The sequence below is a fragment of the Dufourea novaeangliae genome, unplaced genomic scaffold (assembly GCF_001272555.1).
Source record: "Dufourea novaeangliae isolate 0120121106 unplaced genomic scaffold, ASM127255v1 scaffold109, whole genome shotgun sequence".
Classification (NCBI taxonomy): Eukaryota; Metazoa; Arthropoda; class Insecta; order Hymenoptera; family Halictidae; genus Dufourea; species Dufourea novaeangliae.
In genome coordinates, this window is record NW_015373997.1 from 2,510,184 (window position 1) to 2,518,734 (window position 8,551).

The window sequence follows — 8,551 nt, forward strand, 5'->3', positions numbered from 1 at the left end:
ACAATTCATTTGCACAATAGATACAACTTGAATAATAAAATTACGTCCCTTTCTGCAGAATAATCTCGCCATCAGTTCCTACTTACGTAGTGGCGTTTTTGACACTCAAACTGCACTTTCATTTTTAAACATTAATTTTTAAATCAAAATCCCAATTTAATAATAAAATGTTTCTTACGCACTTCTCTATACATTACATTTTTATTACGTAAAATAAATAAAATGGGCAGTATAAGGAACACTGGCAGTAATTGGGACATTTACCCTACACAATCTATTACGTCCAACCAGATAATCTCTAACGGTTACCCAATCCGAACACCTAACTACCCACAAAACCAGTGTTTACCAATCGAAAAACAAAATCACCCGCAAACCAAAGTGTGTACCATCAACCCAGTCAGGGACACCGACCAATCGACTCTTCTGTTACCCCGAAGCATTCTTGGCCCGCGATAATCAAGTGCGTTCGAATCGACTGGGGATGGTGGTGGGTTCTCGACACGTACACACACGGGTCTCGCCCAGCCGGTTTCCATTTAACATTTCTCGGTGTTTTCGGGGATGGTTCATCGAGAGAAACGGCTCCTCATCGGCGGCGGCGACGACGACGGGGGTATATGGCTGTGCTGGTCACTCGATTTTCGGGGCCGTTTCAAAGTGGACGGATAGAATGATAATCTGGGAGCAGCTTGGTAGTTGGTAGGTATTGATCTGTCGGTCGGGGTGTTACTGTGTGGTATGGTTGGTCGGTGGGCTGGATAGGTGGGTGGTTGTGCCATGGTGGGCGAGGGTGGAAGCGGCACCAGGCGGGAAGGGAAACGATGGAGTATGAGGTGGCGCGGAAAAGGGGGTGGGGGTGTGGGGGGAGTGGTTAGGGGTGGAGGAGATGGAGACAGGAATGGGGCAACGGGGGATGAGAGGTCGGGTCGGGACGCAGGGTAGCTATATAGCCTTACGCTCTACTCTCTCTCTCTTTTCCTCTCTCTATCTATCTCCGTTTCATCCCTCTATTTCCCATCCGTCCTCCTCTCTCCGTGCAACTATTTCGCCCTTTCTCTATCTGTGCTAATTTCCATCGTTCTCGCTCTAGTCCCTCGTTTTACCCTCCCTCCTCCTCACCGCCTATTCTATTTTTCTTCTATTCACGGTTTCCCCCGAATGTCTTTTTTTTTTTCTGTCTCCACCGTTAGTTTCTGCCACTTCGTCTCTCTCCCTCACTCTCCCTTCGTTTCTTTTTTCTCTCATTCTTCTTTAAAACCCCGTCCGTCCGTTTCCTTTCTGTGTTCCCCGTCGTCCCCCCCCGCGGGGGCGCGCGCGCACCGTCTCTCTTCTATTTTCATTTCCACATCTCCCCCTCGCCCCCTCGGTTTTTTTCACCCCGAGCATCATACATCTCTTCCTTTTCCCGCGCTGGTCCACCACCCCCTCCTCCCCTGTTTTGCAGCCTTCACCTCGTCTCTCTCTCGTATTTTCATTTTCATCTTTCCTTTTTCGCGCGCTGAGCGGGTTGCAATACGTCCCTCTCTCTTTCTCGGTATCTCTGACTCGTGTCGAGAGACTGTGTCTCGCTCGCACGCTCGCCAGACCTCTGTCGAGAGTGTGCGGAACGAGAGAAACGATTATGGGGGCGAACGGGGTGGCTGTGTCCCCCCACAGGATATAGGGTGTCGGGGAGAGATTGGCAACAGAGTATACGCGCTCTCAGTTTTACTCTGCAACCCTGTCTCTCTGCCATACCAATCCCCTCTCCTCACTCTACCAACCCGCCGTCCACCAACCCCCTCCCCTTCCTCGCCCTTCTGCGTGTTACCCTGCCTCACCCCTGGCTTGCATCCTCTGCACACGACCCCCGCGAACTTTGGATTCGGCGTCGTCGTGTGCAGCGCGCGCGCGCCACCCGGATTGGCGGGCTGGCGACCCCGCATGAATTATTCGGTAACCTAATAGTTTCTTAAGCAAAGAGCACCCAGGATCGCTCCGTAGCGATCTTGTTTCCCATGGCGATCCGTGGACCGGCTCCTACGTTGGACCCTTCTCGAAAAAGGGGGAGGGTTAGGAAAAGGGAATCGGGAATTGACGGTCACGAGGATCTTTTTTCGATGTCTGGATCGATCAGTTAAAGAGAACCTGTCGTCGTAGTATTAGGATTGAGGCAAAAGGTGCACAGAGTACACTGTGGTTCAGATAGGTATTAGATATAGGATTGTGAATATAGGTGTGTTGATGGTTGACCTTATTTTGGAATCGTAGGCTTACAGGATGTTTTACGCTCGGGATCGATGATTCTGCGCGTGCAGGGTAACGTGTAGGACCGAATTCGGTAGTGGATAGGAGACAGTAAAGAAAGTTTATAGAAACATGCGCCCTGTTTGACCCAGTTCTTGGAGTCATAACCGTTTTTCTGGACTGGTAGTATGTGGGGTGCTTACCTTTATAGGGGTTGCTCGGAATAGCTACCAATGGCCTGGATGCTGACCTGCAGTCAATCTGTCACGGAATGTCTGAATCTTTTGAGTTATTTCTACGAATAAGGTATATGCATATCACTTTGCAGCAAAAATGACTTAATGTATTAAGAAATACTTTCGTAGACATGACAATAAATAGACCCGGTGGGTCTAACAGTTAATCACTAGAGTTCTAGACAGAAAGACATATAGTTTTAGTTCCTAAGAATGTTTCATGAAGAACAGACTTTCCTTTCAAGCTAAATAAAATAGAGTATAAAGCAAGAGTGAATCGAACTCTTTATTCGACAATCCAGTTCCAATAGTTTCAAAGGTTCCAAGAGGTATTATGTGCAGCTAATAGAAATTTCTTTAGTAAAATTGGTATACCAGGTCAGTACTTTTGGTTCAATTACTGAAGTATAAAAGCCGCTACTATCTGGCAAGAAGATCAAATAGGGTGTATGTACTTCGAATGAACTCGCCTGGCTGTTATTTGCCCTCCGTCCATTGACTTCCAAGGCGAATAAATTCGATGAAATCGCGCTCGTACGTTCCAGACTCGTCCATAGATCATCCCCTATTTACGGATCATGAATCTGTTAATAACTTCGATCGCGCAGAAATCGGTGGAAATGCGAGCGACGAGAGGTTTGCATCGACGCAGATGCAGCCGAAGAATTTGCAGCGCAAACACCGACGACGAATATATGTGGTCGATACGTGGATATATTTTCCTCCCCCTCCCATCGTGACGCGTCACCTCTTGATGTCTATTTTCCGGAGGTCGTTGACGGTGGACACTCGATGAACTAAATTCTACGCCACATCAAAGCCGTGTCCCGTCATCGGCCGTGTCATCGAGTCAAGCTGCCTTTGAAGATCAGTGTCGACGCTGTCAATGGCAAACTTTACTTTGCCGACCCGGTATCGTCTAATGATAGCCCCGCTATGCATCTAATAATAGCCGCCGGTTGCCCAATAGTTGCCGAAATTTTCTCCCCCTTCCCCTAAAGCGTTGGTTAACGGAACGCACGAAGAAGTTCGTTCCTTTAACAGATCGCCGCGTTTGTCCAGCTCGCCTTTGCTCGAGTGGATAATCGAAACTGTCTTCTCTCTTCAACGTCACACCCCGTTCGAACCTTGTCACTTTTAATGTTTCTTTTTCTTCGGGTGAAAGGATTGAAAAGGGTGTTTTCGTAGATAAATTAAATCCAGAATACAGGTAATAATAACGAAAAATGTTTCAGATAAATGTTGTGTGGTTTCTGGGGGATGGATCATTTGATGTAAGCAGTTTTTTTATAGGTGAACACGCACAGGATATATAAAGGTGAAATTAATTTCTTTAATGAGATCATATATTTTTTAATGCATTAGTTAATGTAGCTTCTCATTCTCTGTAAAAAAAAGTATTAAGCTATTTCTGCAAAACAAACCATTACTTTAGGAGATATTTTCATTTCAAAATTTCGAAGTAGTAGGTACATACTAGCAATACAATGTTTACCTTCTTAAGCCTCATCTGTCCCTCATTTTCCCAACTTAATTTGTTCCTCAGTGTTAAATTGACACAGTGGTAAAAAATTAATATAATGAAGAGATAAATAGTTAAATTTGAAAATTCTGTAAAATAATATATATAACATATACATAAATATGATATATAGAATTCTTGCGTGAAATTAATATCCCAGTATAATTTAAAACAAGACCAACAGCCTCAACTAAACGCTCATTTATAACTTAAAAAACGAAATAAAGTGTGTCTGGTTACATACGGCCTTTTCCACTGTGGCAGTCAACGCGTCAAAGAATATGTTACTTCGTCTCCGATATTATCAGATCGTTCCTACCCTTTTTTCATTGATTCTACACAAGTGATCACAATCGGAAAATCGATTCGGTTAACGGATCACCGTGTCAACGACGTTACGACCGCCCAGAAATTACTCCTACATAGGTTTACATTCACCGAATGGATTTCCTGACGCTCTGAGAATGATGTGCCCCCGATACTATCATCGAGTTCTTTATATTAGAATTCGCCACTTGCTGGAGGGGAATATGGTTCTCGCCCGGTCTGTGCGGATTATGAATTTCGGTGACGGGGTTGCGCATCAAGTTAATCCACCCCTGGGTACGGGGTGCGAGAATGATGCATCCCCCTCGGATGATGTAATCATTCGTTCGAAAGGGGAGTAGGGGGGAGGGGTGAGCGATAGAATAGCCGAAACGAAAATTACTTTCTCGAATGTGCGAGTGCAGAGCGGCGATGAGCAATTTAAGGGGGTGGAGAGGTCGATTTCGTCGTGCCCGGATATACAAGACAAACATTGTGATTTGAGTGGCGATTGGAGGTTGAAATTACGTCTGCGTTTGGGGTCTGACGCAATTAAGAACAATTAAGGATGGAAATTAAACAATCGGTTTGGTACCACTCGTAGGAGATCAAATATTTGTCATTGCTCGGTTTTCGGTTTCGTTTACGATTATTCTACGATTTTCTGATTTTTACACTTGAACGATCTTAACGACTTAATTTATCATTTTTAAATTATTGCGTTTATGTGATACTGTACGATAATGCAAACCGATTGTAATTCTGTACTTGTAGGTATTTAACGACAGTATGTTTTTAATACTAGTTTGTTGCATTCTTATATCATTATGACTTTACGAGACCAATCTGTTTCCAAATTGTACTTACAGTGAGAACACAAGTGTTTATATAATAATGAAAAGTAGTATTTTTTATATCGACAATAATATTTCAATACATTTTCAAAGTATTTGTTAAATATTTGGATAATATAAAATGCGAAAAATGAAGTCATACTGTCTAATTGCAAATTATAACGTGTGTATAGTTTACAATCAGATTCTAGATCTTGAAGCATCTATAACTTACAAAAATTCACTAGTAGAACTTTAAAAATTCTTACTCTGTTTTCAATTTATCGTAGCTATTAATAGAAAATAAAATAAAACATTAAAATAAATAAAATAAAACTACAATAACGAAAATAAAATTTCATCTTACTTCAGGTTTCCTAAATTTCTATAAAAATCCCCACAGTCTATTACAGCTATCATTGTAGAAATTTTTGATGAAATAAGACAACCTATTATGTCTACCATTAAAGAAAATAGAAAAAAGAGCTAATTAAAACAGTGACACCATAGGAACCATTTGCGAAAGGACGCGAAACTATAAAACACGAAGGTAGATTTACATAGGAAACAACTCGAGGATCTATTCGGCCCCAGAGGGGTGGGGTATTTTACCCCCTTACTTCCCCAACTATGCAGACTCGCGCGACACAGAAGTTGTTGCCGCGTGCGCGCGCGCGTGCCGTGAAGAGGGAGCTAACTTTGAAGACGAGGCGAGGGAGGATGACTGATTGTGTAGACTGGCGAGATTCGGCGGAGGGTCGAAGCACCTCTCTTTCTCGAAATAGTCTTATAACTCGATGGCGAGCCCGCCCTAAAAATAGCGGGATTCCGTGGTATTTGTATACATTTTTCGTTTTTGACCGTCTGGTCTCGGTGGCAAGGTTGACGCGTCCTCGAGAGGGTCCTAAAACTTTTCTACCGCGGAAAGTTTCGCGGAAAAATTAGTCCGGAGATGACAAAAAACAAAATCAACCACTCCCTACTTCGTATTTTACGTCATAACACCCCCGAACGTGCTCATTTCTGATCGAAACTCAGTATTTCTACACATTAAGTTTAGAATTAGTATACTTTCAGCAGAAAATATAGCAAAATTATGGTATTTGTTAGAAAAACAGGAAGAAAAATATTATATAACATGATGTTACATAAAATTTTTTGTGTCATATAGCAAGTTATATATTATCCATTATATGTGACGCTATTGTTAATAAAGACATTCGAAATATTATACAAACTTGTTATACACTTATCAAAATCGTATAATCTTCTAGCAAGTTATAAAAACATGTATAGCAAGGTTATACAACAATTTATTATCAAACACTGTTTTGCTACGTAATGTAGACGCAGCTTTATATGCAGCTGTTAAAAACTTGGGTCAATTGGACCTAGACACTGGCCCTACGAGGGTTAAATGTACAATCAGTTGATTAATCGATTACCTTCGTGGTGAAGGATTTTCGTCCAGCTAATTCGCCCATTTTGTGTCAGCGTATACACGGCCCGGAAGTAAATCAGGTCATCGGGATGGACGGGTTCGAGGAATCCGTAACGCAGCGCACCTGTCCAGGCTCACGAGACGGAAAACGCTGTGCAGCTTTTGCGAAAGGACGCGAACCAACGACAACGTTAATCGACGATCCGCTAATTTGACACGACGCACGGTTATATCTCGGTCGATTCTAATTTATCCATGCTTTCAGAATATAACCTCCCCCGCGGTTTTGAGGGAGGTGAATAGCCTTTTCGGGAGGCTTCCATTATTTCCCGGTTGCGGGCGTAATTAGCTTTCAGAATTCGCGTAGGTGTCAAGCCAGCGAAAGTAATTTATAATGCTCATTATATTAAATTAATTCGATGGATAAATTTCCTAACGTCCGCGAACCGGTGAATAAAGCGCCCCCTTGTTGTGAACTTCCCCACCACCCCCCGCGAAGGGGTTATAATTCGTGACCAACAAAAATGGCGATTTAATGCTGGCGCGATAGAGACTCTAGCGAGAGGTGAATATTTATTATGTAATTTGTGAAATTGTCGCAAGTACGTTCGTGAATGTAAGAATGATTCTGTGGCATTTTTTTTTAGAATTTGGATGAGCAATCTATGGCCCATGGCTCGTCGAAGTTCTTTCTGTGACCCACTTTGATTAGCTAAGGTCACAAAAGTTAAGTGAATGCTTACAGTAAATGAACAATTTCCAAATTAATTGCTCAGGTTGCGATTGTAACGGCCCGGTGTTGATTTTTTAGTTTTACGATGCAAAAGAAGATTGCTCATCAGTAAACTGTGGATATTTATGCAGTTATACCGCCCCATAACATGGAAATTACTATTAACGTAGAGATCTTCTAGTGCAGAATTCAAATTCTGTTCCGTTTTAATTTTTAGATATTGTTATCGAAAATTGTGAATTCGTATAAACTTCCGTAGTCTACTCATCACTGATCGAAACCATACCTTTATCGCCGTTAAGTCATTTCACTGAGCACATTTTGTAACTGGCGGAATCTACTCTTGTGCTAACTTTTAATCACTCTAATCTACCAAGAAAGAACTATCATTGCAATGTTTCTCGGCCATTGAAGTGATTCAGATATTAATCTGTGATTCTACTCTTATGCTAACCTTCAACCACTATAATCAATCAAGAACGAATCCACCATTGCAATGTTTCTCGACCACCGGAATAATTGAAGTGTTAATCCATGATTCTACCAGTGTCAATTTTCTTTCCCTTGTTTCGAACGGTATATACTCGCTCACAGTTAATTCTCGTAGAAAGAACAGATTCTTGTTCGCGTGCAAGAAATTGTCTCGGAGTGAGTGTGGCGCGTATAAACGCGCGCGCACGTCGTCGATGCCGGTTTATATTTGTACGCAACTAGAATGCATGACACATAAGTTTGAAATAACTCGTAGAGCGTTCCATTAAACGTAGCACGTGACCGATCCCGCTGTCAGGAGCCGCGTAAAACCGAACGCTATTTCGATTCACGAAAACGCCGCCGTCGCGAATACAATATATATGTGTACAACCGAAAACACGGCTGCGATTCGCGGGGCCGTTTGCTATTTCAGTTGGGTGTGTTCGATCCTTGCGGGGATCCGCCGATATACATACATATTTGCACGCGGCTCGATTAACCGCGTGGTGAACGGGGGAGATTGTTGCAACCGCGAATCGGAGAAATAATCCTGTAAGCGCCGTCATTTATCGCGCGGTTTATAAACAGAAGGAAGTGACGATACGAGCATTGGTCGTCGATGATGATATTCGCGAATTATAGAATATCTTAATCACAAGTTGGTTTTGGCTATTCACGCAGTCACATTTTACATTGGATTGAAAATAGATTTGAATTCATTGGTCGGTGACCCGCTTCTTCCATGTTTCTTTTCTCTCGCTCAATATTATACCTCGC